We start from the raw sequence: 13,880 nt of genomic DNA on the forward strand, positions 1-13,880 counted from the left end.
CAGTCTGCTCATACTGTATAATAATAACAGGACACCAAAGGCTGTTGCTCCTAAATAATAATAATAACAACAACAACAGGCAGCTCCCCCTGTATAATAATAACAGGACACAACAGATAGCTCACACTGTATAATAATAGTAACGGGACACCACAGGCAGCTCCGTCTGTATAATAACAGTACACCACTGGCCACTATCCCTGTATAATTATAACAACAACAGTACAGTACAGTACAGGCCGCTCCACCTGTAAAACAATAACAGGAAACCCCAGACTGCTCCTCCTGTATAATAATAATAACAGGACAACATAGACTGCTCCCGCTGTATAACAACAACAACAACAACAGGACACCACAGGTAGCTCCCCCTGTATAATGAAAATAACAGGACACCACAGGCTGCTCCTCTTGTATAACAATAATAAGAGGACACCATAGGCTGATCCCGCTGTATAATAACAACAACAACAAAAGGAGACCACAGGCCACTTCCCCTGTATAATAATAATAGGACACCACAGGCTGCTCCACTTGTATAATAATAATAATAGTAATAATAACAACAACAAGAGAACACAGGCCACTTCCCCTGTATAATAATAATAGGACACCACAGGCTGCTCCCCCTGTATAATAATAATAATAATAATAATAATAACAGGACACCACAGGCTGCTCCCCCTGTATAATAACAACAACAGTGCACCACAGGCTGCTCCCCTGTATAATAACAGGACACCACAGGCTGCTCCTCCTGTACAATAATAATAACAACAAGACATCACAGGCCGCTACTTTTGTATAATAATAATAACAACAACAACAACAACAACAACAACAGGACACCACAGCCCCCCCCCCCCCTGTATAACAATAATAACAGGACACCACAGGTTGCTCCCCCTGTACAATAATATTAACAGACAACAGGCTGCTCCCCCTGTACAATAATATTAACAGACTACAGGCTGCTCCCCCTGTACAACAATAGTAACAGGACACAACAGGCTGCTACCCCTGTAAAATAATAACAGGACACCACAGGCTACTCCCCATGTATAATAATATTAACAGAACATCACAGGCTATTCCTCCTGTATAAAAATAATACCAGGACACCACAGGCTGCTCCTCATGTATAATAATAATAACAATAACAGGACACCGCAGGCGGCTCCCCCTGTATAATAATAACAACAACAACAACAGGACACCACAGGCTGCTCCCTCAGTATAATAACCACCACAGGCTGCTCATCCGTTATAATAATAATAGGACACCACAGGCTGCTCCTCCTATATAATAATAACAACAACAACAACAACTACAGGACACCACAGGCTGCTCCCTCAGTATAATAAACACCACAGGCTGCTCATCCGTTATAATAATAATAGGACACCACAGGTTGCTCCTCCTATATAACAACAACAACAACAACAGGACACCACAGGCTGCTCCCTCATTATAATAACCACCACAGGCTGCTCATCCGTTATAATAATAATAATAGGACACCACAGGTTGCTCCTCCTATATAATAACAACAAGACACCACACGCCGCTATTCCTGTATTATTATTATAATAATAATAATAATAATAAAGACACCACAGGCCGCTCCCCTTGTATAATAATAACAACAACAACAACAGGACACCACAGGCTGCTCCTCTTGTATAATAATAATACCAGGACACCACAGGCCACTATTCCTGTATAATAATAACAACAGGACACTACAGGCTGCTCCTGCTGTATAAAAATAATAATAACTGGACACCACAGGCTCCTCCTCCTGTATAATAACAACAACAACAACAGGACACCACAGGCTGCTCCTCTTAAATAATAATAACAACAGGACACCACAGACCGCTGCCCTGTAAAACAATAAAACAGGAAACCACAGGCCGCTCCTCCTGTATATTAATAATGACATGACACCAAAGGCTGCTCCCCCTATATAATAATAATAACAACAGGACACCACAGGACGCTCCTTTTGTAGAATAATAACAACAGGACACCACAGGCCGCTCTCCCTGTATAACAATATTAAAAGGCCACCACAGGCTGCTCCTCCTGTATAACAACAACAACAACAGGACAACATAGACTGCTCCCGCTGTATAATAGGACACCACAGGCTGCTCCCCCTGTATAACAATAACAACAGGGCACCACAGGCTGCTCCTCCTGTATTATAATAATAATAATAGGACACCACTGGCTGCTCCTCCTGTATAACAATAATAGCAGGACCTCACAGACCACTCCCTCTGTATTATAATAACAATAATAATAAGATACCACAGGTCGCTATCCCTGAATCATAATAACAACAACAACAACAACAGGTACACCACAGGCCACTCCCCCTTTATAACAATAATAACAGGACACCATAGGCTGCTCCCCCTGTATAATAATAATAATAATAATAATAATAATAATAATAACAATAACAACAAAGGGACACTACAGGCTGCTCGTCCTGTATACTAATAACAACAACAGGACACCACAGGCAACTACTCCTGTATAATAATAACAACTGGACGCCACAGGCTGCTCCACCTGTATTATAATAATAACAGGACACCACAGGCTGCTCCCTCTGACGCCATTACCTGATGGTAGCTGCTAGAACCGCGATTTAGAACCAACCATCACCTGATCTTCCTGTGTATGGAACGGAATGCAGTGACCGGAAGTAAGGTGGACCGCACAGGCCGGAAGTAGGGAATGATTGGCACAGGCTGCTTCCTAGCGTTTGGCCCTCCCATCCCATGCCCCGCCCTCAACTCCGCCCTATGTAATCACTATTACCGTACATGTCCTCAGTACAGGAGGCCGGCGGCCATTTTCTTGTAGACAAGGCCTGCGTCAGCTTCAGCAGCAACTATAGGTTCCCTGGCCGTGTAGTGACGTCAGGAGCGGCGGCCATTTTCCCCTGGTCTGAGCTCCGCCTTCCTTCTATCATTCCCACAAGGCAGCAGGAGCAGAGAGCAGCCATTGCTGTGTCTGGCAGCAGGTAATGATGTTATTATTATTATTATTCTATAGGCTGAGCAGCTCTGGTGTCAGGTTCTGTACTACAGGGGGAGCAGCCTCTGGTGCCTTGTTATAGTGCAGCTGGAGCAGCCTCTGGTGCTGCATTATCCCTGTACAGGTGGCTGACACTCTAGTGTCCTATTACTGTAATACAGGTGGCTCAGACCCCGCCGTTACCGTAATACAGGTGACGCAGACCCCGCCGTTACCGTAATACAGGTGGCGCAGACTCCACTGTTACCGTAATACATGTGACGCAGACCCCACTGTTACCGTAACCAGTGGCGTAACTACTGCCCCCGCAGTCCTCGCGGTGGCTTGGGGGCGAGGGGCTGCGGGGGCGCCACTGATTACAGCAGACTGACATGCGGACGAGCGCCCGCATGTCAGTCTGCTTTCTGCTTCCCGCCGCCGCTTGTTGGAGGGACACGGACGGCACAGCGTGTGCCTCCCTGTGTCCCTCCTGCATCATCTCCGGCGGCCGCGGGTCTAATAGGGGGAAGTGCCGTCCGTGAGCTCTAATTGGCTCACGGACGGCACTTCCCCCTATTAGACCCGCGGCCGCCGGAGATGATGCAGCAGGAGGGACACAGGAGAGGCGAGCTGTGCCCTCCGTGTCCCTCCAAAAAGCGGCGGCGGCACTGGGGGGAATATCTGGCACTGGGGGGATATCTGGCACTGGGGCATATATGGCACTGGGGGGGGGGATATCTGGCACTGGGGGGGATGTCTGGCACTGGGGCATATATGGCACTGGGGGGGAGATGTCTGGCACTAGGGGGGATATCTGGCACTGGGGCATATATGGCACTGGGGGGGGATGTCTGGCACTGGGGGGGATATCTGGCACTGGGGGGGGGATGTCTGGCACTGGGGCATATATGGCACTGGGGGGGAGATGTCTGGCACTAGGGGGGATATCTGGCACTGGGGCATATATGGCACTGGGGGGGATGTCTGGCACTGGGGGGGATATCTGGCACTGGGGGGGGGGGTGTCTGGCACTGTGGCATATATGGCACTGGGGGAGATGTCTGGCACTAGGGGGGATATCTGGCACTGGGGCATATATGGCACTGGGGGGGATATCTGGCACTGGGGGGGGATGTCTGGCACTGGGGGGGATATCTGGCACTGGGGGGGGGATGTCTGGCACTGTGGCATATATGGCACTGGGGGGGAGATGTCTGGCACTAGGGGGGATATCTGGCACTGGGGCATATATGGCACTGGGGGGGGGATATCTGGCACTGGGGGGGATATCTGGCACTGGGGGGGGATGTCTGGCACTGGGGCATATATGGCACTGGGGGGGAGATGTCTGGCACTAGGGGGGATATCTGGCACTGGGGCATATATGGCACTGGGGGGGGGGGGTATCTGGCACTGGGGGGGATGTCTGGCACTGGGGGGGATATCTGGCACTGGGGGGGATGTCTGGCACTGTGGCATATATGGCACTGGGGGGGAGATGTCTGGCACTAGGGGGGATATCTGGCACTGGGGCATATATGGCACTGGGGGGGGATGTCTGGCACTGGGGGGGATATCTGGCACTGGGGGGGGGATGTCTGGCACTGTGGCATATATGGCACTGGGGGGGAGATGTCTGGCACTAGGGGGGATATCTGGCACTGGGGCATATATGGCACTGGGGGGGGGATATCTGGCACTGGGGGGGGATGTCTGGCACTGGGGGGGATATCTGGCACTGGGGGGGGATGTCTGGCACTGGGGCATATATGGCACTGGGGGGGGATGTCTGGCACTGGGGCATATATGGCACTGGGGGGGATGTCTGGCACTGGGGGGGATATCTGGCACTGGGGGGGGGTGTCTGGCACTGGGGCATATATGGCACTGGGGGGGGATGTCTGGCACTGGGGGGGGATGTCTGGCACTAGGGGGGATATCTGGCACTGGGGGAATATCTGGCACGGGGAATATCTGGCACTGGGGGAATATCTGGCACTGGGGGGGAATATATGGCACTGGCGGCATATCTGGCACGGGGGGAATATCTGGCACTGGGGGCATATGTGGCACTGGGGGGAATATCTGGCACTGGGGGCATATGTGGCACTGGGGGGGGGTATATGTGTACCTGGCACATGGGGGGGGCTATATTTGGCATCGGGGGCATGTGAGTACCTGGCACCGTGGGGGAATATCTGGCACTGGGGACATATGTGGCACTGGGAGCACAGCCCTAGCAACAAGGACTACCTCCTAGCAACGAGCATGACACCCAGTGCATGAAACACCTGACAACGAGCATGACACCCAGTGCATGAAACACCTGGCAACGAGCATGAAACCCCTGACAACGAGAAGGTAATTGAAAAGTAATTAGAAGCCTTACTGTAGGACTTAATGTGTAATGGGCATTACGGTGTGTGGCATAATGTATCACGGACATTGCGGTGTGTGTCATAATGTGTCACAGGCATTACGGTGTATGGTATACTATATCACGGGCATTGTGATATGTGGTATAATGTCTCAGGGTCATTGCAGTGTGTGGCATAATGTATCACGGACATTGCGGTGTGTGTCATAATGTGTCAGGCATTACGGTGTGTGGTATACTATATCACGGGCATTGTGGTATGTGGTATAATGTCTCAGGGTCATTGCAGTGTGGCATAATACATAACGGGCATTGCGGTGTGTGGCATAGGGTATAACGGGCAGGGCATTGCGGTATGTGTCACAGGCATTACGGTGTATGGTATACTATATCACGGGCATTGTGGTATAATGTCTCAAGGTCATTGCGGTGTGTGTCATAATGTGTCACAGGCATTGTATGTGCTATAATGTATCAGGGGCATTGCAGTGTGTAGCATAATGTATAACGGGCATTGCGATTCCTGTCATAATGTGTCGGGGGCATTACGGTGTGTGGCATAATGTGTCACAGGCATTACGGTGTGTGGCATAATGTGTCACAGGCATTACGGTGTGTGGCATAATGTGTCGGGGGCATTATGGTGTGTGGCATAATGTGTCATGTGCATTATTGTGTGTGGAATAATGTCTAAGGGCCATTGCAGTATGTGGCATAATGTATACTGGGCATTACTATAATGAGGAAAAATGACAAATAATGTAAGGGGCATGAATCAGGATTATTTTTCTTTCCTGTGGTGGCTAATGTCTGGGCATGCAGGATGCAAAACTGGGGTATAAGGTAGTCTTTTCCTGCAATACCACGCCCCTTTATGAGAAACCACGCCCATTCCAACAAAACCACGCCCCTTTTTTGCAGCGGACGCCTTCGGCGCGCGCATATTTATCCCTTTCTTGCTCCCAATTATGCGGCGAGTTGGGGGGGGGGGCGCCAAAGAATTTTTTGGCTTGGGGGAGAAAAATTTTCTAGTTACGCCACTGACCGTAACGCAGGTGGTGCAGACCCCACCGTTACCGTAATACAGGTGGCGCAGACCCCGCCGATACCGTAATGCAGGTGAAGCAGACCCCGCCGTTACCATGATACAGGTGGCGCAGACCCCGCCATTACCGTAATACAGGGGGAGCAGACCCCGCCGTTACTGTAATACAGGTGGTGTAGACCCCGCTGTTACCGTAATACAGGTGGCGCAGACCCCGTCGTTACTGTAATACAGGTGGTGCAGACCCCGGTGTTACCGTAATACAGGGGTAGCATCCTGTGCTATTATAGTATACAGGAGGAGCAGCCTGTGTTGTCATAATATACAGTTGTAGCATCCTGTGCTGTCATGGTATACAGGAGGAGCGGCCTGTTTTGTCATAATATACAGGGGTAGAATCTTGTGCTGTCATAGTGTACAGGTGGGGCGGCCTGTGTTGTCATAATATACAGTTGTAGCATCCTGTGGTGTCATAATATACAGGGGTATCATCCTGTGCTGTCATAGTATACAGGTGGAGCGGCCTGTGTTGTCATAATATACAGGGGTAGCATCCTGTGCTGTCATAATATACAGAGGGAGCAGCCTGTGGTGTCCTGTTATTATTATTATTATACAGGGTGATCAGCCTGTGGTGTGCTGTTATTATTATACAGGAGGAGCAGCCTGTGGCATCCTGTTGATATTATTATTATTATTATACAGGAGGAGCAGCCTGTGGTGTCCTGTTATTATTGTTATACAAGAGGAGCAGCCTGTGGCATCCAGTTATTTTTATTATACAGGGGGAGCGACTTGTGGTGTCCAATTATTATTATTCTACAGGAGGAGCAGCCTGTGGTGTCCAGTTATTATTATTATTATTATTATTATTATTTTTATTATACAGGAGAAGTATCCTGTGGTGTCCTGTTGTTATTTTTATACAGGGGGAGCGGCCTGTAGTGTCATGTTGTTATTATACAGATGGAGCGGCTTGTGGTTTCCTGTTATTATTATTATTATTATTATTATTATACAGGGGGAGCAGCCTGTGGTGTCCTGTTATTATTATTATACAGGGGGAGCAGCCTGTGGTGTACTATTATTATTGTTTCTCTAGCATCCATAAGGGATATTGGGGTAATCTAGTACGATGGGGTATAGATGGGATCCAAAGGAGCCAGTACACTTTAAATTTTTTCCACTGGGTGTGCTGGCTCCTCCCCTCTATGCCCCTCCCACAGGCAGTGTAGAAAATGTGCCCTCAGGAGAGGATGCCACTCTGGGGATCCAGAGAGTTTTCTTTAGTTTCTTTTCAATCTTTGTTATTTTCTGTATACTGTATACCGGAGATGGGTAACAGTATACCTGCACCGTGGGAGTTAGGAGGGGGGCGGGTGCGGTCACCGGCCTTGCGAGGTGTCAGGGCCGCTTCCCCGCTGCAGGATCACCGTCCTGAGAGGTTGTTGTACAGCAGGCACTGCGCCTTAGCGGTCACAATCGCCGCACACCCCTAATAGTAGCCTGAAGGTGACGAATGTGGTGATTACAAACCGCGGCCCCGCTAGGGGGGTCTCCCGGTTCATGGTGCTGCAAACACGCAGGGGTGTCATATGGGACCCTCCTGGGGCAGACCCACTATAGCCGCCTGTGTACACTGGCAAGCAGTAGTGGAAACAGGTATTTATATTATGTTTCTCTTACGTCCTGTTATTATTATTATTATACAGGGTGATCAGCCTGTGGTGTGCTGTTATTATTATACAGGAGGAGCAGCCTGTGGCATCCTGTTGTTATTATTATTATTATACAGGAGGAGCAGCCTGTGGTGTCCTGTTATTATTGTTATACAAGAGGAGCAGCCTGTGGCATCCAGTTATTTTTATTATACAGGGGGAGCGACTTGTGGTGTCCAATTATTATTATTCTACAGGAGGAGCAGCCTGTGGTGTCCAGTTATTATTTATTATTATTATTATTATTTTTATTATACAGGAGAAGTATCCTGTGGTGTCCTGTTGTTATTTTTATACAGGGGGAGCGGCCTGTAGTGTAATGTTGTTATTATACAGATGGAGCGGCTTGTGGTTTCCTGTTATTATTATTATTATTATTATTATTATTATACAGGGGGAGCAGCCTGTGGTGTCCTGTTATTATTATTATACAGGGGGAGCAGCCTGTGGTGTACTATTATTATTGTTTCTCTAGCATCCATAAGGGATATTGGGGTAATCTAGTACGATGGGGTATAGATGGGATCCAAAGGAGCCAGTACACTTTAAATTTCTTCCACTGGGTGTGCTGGCTCCTCCCCTCTATGCCCCTCCCACAGGCAGTGTAGAAAATGTGCCCTCAGGAGAGGATGCCACTCTGGGGATCCAGAGAGTTTTCTTTAGTTTCTTTTCAATCTTTGTTATTTTCTGTATACTGTATACCGGAGATGGGTAACAGTATACCTGAACCGTGGGAGTTAGGAGGGGGGGAGTGGTCACCGGCCTTGCGAGGTGTCAGAGTCGCTTCCCCGCTGCAGGACCACCATCCTGAGAGGTTGTTGTACAGGAGGCACTGCGCCTTAGCGTTCACAATCGCCGCACACCCCTAATAGTAGCCTGAATGTGACGAATGTGGTGATTACAAACCGCGGCCCCACTAGGGGGGTCTCCCGGTTCATGGTGCTGCAAACACGCAGGGGTGTCATATGGGACCCTCCTGGGGCAGACCCACTATAGCCGCCTGTGTACACTGGCAAGCAGTAGTGGAAACAGGTATTTATATTATGTTTCTCTTACGTCCTAGAGGATGCTGGGGTCCATTTAGTACCATGGGGTATAGACGGGTCCTTTGGGAGCCACTGGCACTTTAAGAGTTTAATAGTGTGTACTGGCCCCTCCCTCTATGCCCCTCCTACCAGACTCAGTTTAGAAAATGTGCCCGGAGGAGCCGGTCACAGCTAGGGGAGCTCCTAGGAGTTTTTCTAGTTTTAGTATTTTCTAAGAGTTTGTTAGGTACAGGCAGGCTGCTGACAACAGTCTCTCTGCTTCGTGGGACTTAGGAGGGGGGGTAGGAACCAACTCTAGAAGTTAATGGTTCTCTATCTCCGCTGACAGGACACTGAGCTCCTGAGGGTGCTGATCGCAAGCCCACGAGGTGACCGCTCTCTCCCGCAGCACGGCCGCCACCCCCTAACAGAGCCAGAAGAAAGAAGAGTGGTGATTATAACGCCGGTGCCCCGGGAAACGGGTCGCCGTGAGAATGGCGGCACAAGGGTGGGAGCACAGCTCTGACAGGCTGTTCTCCGGAAGGCTCAGCGGACACACGGTGTTAGGCGCAGTGAGGGGCGTCCTGGGCCAGCCATATACCCTACACTGGTCAAAATAACTTTCAAGGTCTAATCCACTGTTTGCTGCAGAAATATCTCAGACCAGTATAATTTCTAAGTGCGGGAAGACGCGCCATTACAGGGGGCGGAGCTTCTCCTCATAGCGGATCCAGCACTCACCAGCGCCATTTTCTCCCTGCAGATCATAGGAACAGAACGCTGCCCTCCACATAAATCCAGCATACCTCTGCGGTACCAGGGTGTTATAGACAGGGAAGGGGGGGGGGGGGGGGGGGGGTGATTATAGTACTGAGTACCCTATTAAGGGCAGTTAGTCAGCCCCGGGCCTTTATCATAATAACTACCTACAGGGGCGCTGTGTGGCTGGCTCCTTATACTCTGTGACTCTCTGTCTCTGTGTGTAAATATGTATATCTCACATAATCATATCTAGGGACTCTGAGTCTTGTGCTGCAGAGTGTGTATCTTCTACCGGGGAGTCTATAGTCTATACTATCCTCAAAACTGTACTGATCAGGCTTCTGGGGCAGAACCCCCAGGGGTGGCCTCAGCAAGGTGTACTATACCGTATTTTTATACACATATATCCCATACTGGGAAGGAGCCACAGCTGTGCCTCTCACCCCAACTCTGTACCCTAGAAAGCGTAGCCTTGCCCAAATAATGCATATGAGGGGTGTAACATAAGATTGAGGCTATTAGGGATGAGGAATCTTATTAAAAATAATTTGACTGTCGAATTGTCAAATGTCGAAACGGATCCAACGTTTTTTTGTCGAAAACGTGTTGAATTGTCGAATCCAATTTAACAATGTTTTTTCGTCGAAAGAGCCCCGGTTTCGACAATACGAAGGATTCGACACCAATTGAATACACCCATATTTCATATCCCTAAAGAGTGTCTAAATTGTCAAAGAGGGTTGTGTTACCTATCCATAAGGTACAACCTCCATAAGGGATTGGGCTGATCGCAGATTGAGACTACACTCTAATACTGTACATACAGGTGTAACTCAGTAACTTGGTCAGGCTCCTTACTTGATGATTTAGGTTCTAGGTATGACTGTGACATTTCCTTGTTTCTATGTCACATACAGGATTCTACAGACTTCTCGGCTGGTGGCCGTGATGGAGTTTGGCCTGCATGACGCAGGGTCTTCTGTCCTGGCGGCTTAGACATGCAGGGGACGGTGGCGACACCAATGGACTGCGGATACAGAGTAAGGTATGGCGAGTCTGTCCTTCACAGGTGAGACCCTGGTGGGGACGTGCTGTATACCTAACTATCCCAGCCGACTGTGGGTAAGTCGACATGTCTTCCTTCAGTACTAACCAGAATATTGTATCCTCCGCATACACTGCAACACATTTGAACCGCAAGGGTTACACATAAATCCAAGGGTTCCTCCACTTCCTTTAGAGGACATTGGGGAAAATCCAGAAAACCTGCACCGCCAGGTTCCCAGGGACAGATTCGGGTTCTGCCTTCTCAAAGCCTTCGGTTTGATGGTGGACCTCGCTGCCCTGGGGATCAGGCAGGTGGGGGAAATGGTTTCACTCAAACATCCCGGTGATATCATGCCTAGGCCGCTAGAATGAGTTAGGTTGCCAAGGGAGTGGACTAGAGTTTCTAGTTTTCCCGCCTCACGGATTCTTCGGGATTACTAGCTTCTCAGGCGAAGGGTACGATATTGCTGGTAGATATTCAAACATTTTACAAACAAATGTCGTTATCCGGTTCCACCTCATGTCCTGTACTGGCTCAACTAGGACTCTAAACTTCAGCAAAGCCAACTTTGACATGATGAAGGAAGCATTGAGGGACATTGAATGGGAAATCTGTTTCAAGGAAAAAATAGGATTTTAATACCTACCGGTAAATCCTTTTCTCTTAGTCCGTAGAGGATGCTGGGGACATTCAAAGAACCATAGAACCATGGGGTATAGACGGGATCCGCAGGAGACATGGGCACTTTAAGACTTTTAAGGGGCGTGAACTGGCTCCTCCCTCTATATCCCTCCTCCAGACCTCAGTTATAGGAACTGTGCCCAGGGTGGCTGCAGACCGCTCACCTACTAGAGGGCCGCAGGTTCGGGATTCAGAATTGGATCCTCCTAACCACGGATGCAAGTCTCAGAGGTTGGGGAGCAGTCACCCAAGGGGAAAACTTCCAAGGAAAGTGGTCAAGTCTGGAATCCATCCTCCCAATAAACATTCTGGAACTAAGGGCTGTGTAGAACGGTCTTCTACAAGCGGCACATCTTCTGAAAGATCAGGCCATTCAGGTTCAGTCGGACAATGTAACGACTGTGGCCTACATAAACCAACAAGGCGGAACGAAGAGCAGAGCTGCAATGTCAGAGGTAACAAGAATCATCCTCTGTGCGGAAAAGCACGAAGTGGCGCTGTCAGCGATCTTCATCCAGGAGAGTGGGGCCTCCACCCAGAGGTGTTCGCAGAGGTGACAAGTCTTTGAGGCATACCTCAAATAGACAAAATGGCCTCCCGCCTCAATAAGAAGCTAGGGAGGTACTGTTCCGGGTCGAGAGACCCACAAGCAGTGGCAGTGGACGCCCTGGTAACTCCGTGGGTGTTCCAGTCAGTGTATGTGTTCCCTCCACTTCCACTCAACCGAAGGATTCTCAAACTAATAAAAAGAACAAGAGTTCAGGCAATCCTCATTGCTCTGGACTGGCCAAGAAGGGCTTGGTACGTGGATCTTCTGGAGTTACTGCTGGAAGATCCAAGGCCTCTTCCTCTTTGAGAGGACCTTCTACAACAGGGGCGGTTCGCTTATCAAGACTTACCGCGGCTACGTTTGACGGCATAGAAATTGAACGCCAGATCTTAGCTCGGAAGGGCATTCCGAACAAGGTTATTCCTACCCTGAAACAGGCTAGGAAAAGAGTAACGTCTAAACATTACCATCGAATTTGCAAAAAGTACATGTCTTGGTGTGAATCCAAGTAGTTTCCTACGGTGGAGTTTCAACTAGGGCGTTTTCTCCTCTTTCTGCAAGCAGGTGTGGATGTTGGCCTGCGTTTGGGCTACATTAAAGTCCAGATTTCGGCTTTGTCCATTTTCTTCCATAAACAATTGGCTGTCCTCCCTGAGGTTCAGACTTTCTTAAAAGGGGTTCTGCTCATCCAGCCTCCCTTTGTGCCTCCTACGGCACCTTGGGATCTTAATGTGGTGTTGCAGTTCCTCCAGTCGGATTGGTTCGAACCTTTACAGGAGGTTGAAGTCAAATTTCTCACTTGGAAGGCAGTCACACTTTTGGCATTGGCATCTGCTAGACGTGTGTCGGAATTGGGGGCATTGTCCTGCAAGAGCGCCTACTTGATTTTTCAGGAAGATAGAGCTGAGCTCAGGATGCGTCAGCAATTTCTGCCGAAGGTTGTGTCGGCTTTTCATATCAACCAACCTATTGTGGTGCCAGTGGCTACTGACTCCTCAATTACTTCAAAATCCTTGGATGTTGTGAGGGCTTTGAAGATTTATGTGAAGAGAACTTCTCGTCACAGAAAGTCGGACGCTCTGTTTGTCCTGTATGATCCCAACAAGATTGAGTGTCCTGCTTCTAAGCAGACGATTTCTCGCTGGATCAGGTTTACTATCCAGTATGCTTATTCTATGGCAGGCTTACAGTGTCCAAAATCTGTTAAGTCCCACTCTACTCGTAAAGTGGGTTCTTCCTGGGCGGCTGCCCGGGGTGTCTCGGCTTAACAACTTTGCAGAGCAGCTACTTGTTCTGGGTCGAACACGTTTACTAAGTTCTACAGTTTCGATACTTTGGCCTCTGGGGAACTAAAGTTTGGTCAAGCGGTTCTGGAGGAACCTCAGCCCTCTCCCTCCTGTACTGGGAGCTTTGGTACATCCCCATGGTACTAATGTGGACCCCAGCATCTTCTAGGACGTAAGAGAAAATAGGATTTTAATTACCTACCGGTAAATCCTTTTCTCGTAGTCTGTAGAGGATCCTGTGCTTCGTATTGGTTCAGTATTGTTGGTTCAGCCGTTGCTGGCTTGTTTTAAGCTGGTTAGCTTGGTTTTTCTGTTGTTATGTGTGAGCTGGTGTGAATCTCACCACTGCCACTA

At 49.0% G+C, this 13,880-nt stretch overlaps 1 pseudogene; it reads right to left on the reverse strand.

Annotated features, from left to right (window-relative positions):
• LOC134983208 (zinc finger protein 585A-like) overlaps positions 1 to 13,880 on the reverse strand; it is a 122,534-nt pseudogene that overhangs the window by 53,378 nt on the left and 55,276 nt on the right.

This window comes from Pseudophryne corroboree (assembly GCF_028390025.1).
Source record: "Pseudophryne corroboree isolate aPseCor3 chromosome 3 unlocalized genomic scaffold, aPseCor3.hap2 SUPER_3_unloc_10, whole genome shotgun sequence".
Classification (NCBI taxonomy): Eukaryota; Metazoa; Chordata; class Amphibia; order Anura; family Myobatrachidae; genus Pseudophryne; species Pseudophryne corroboree.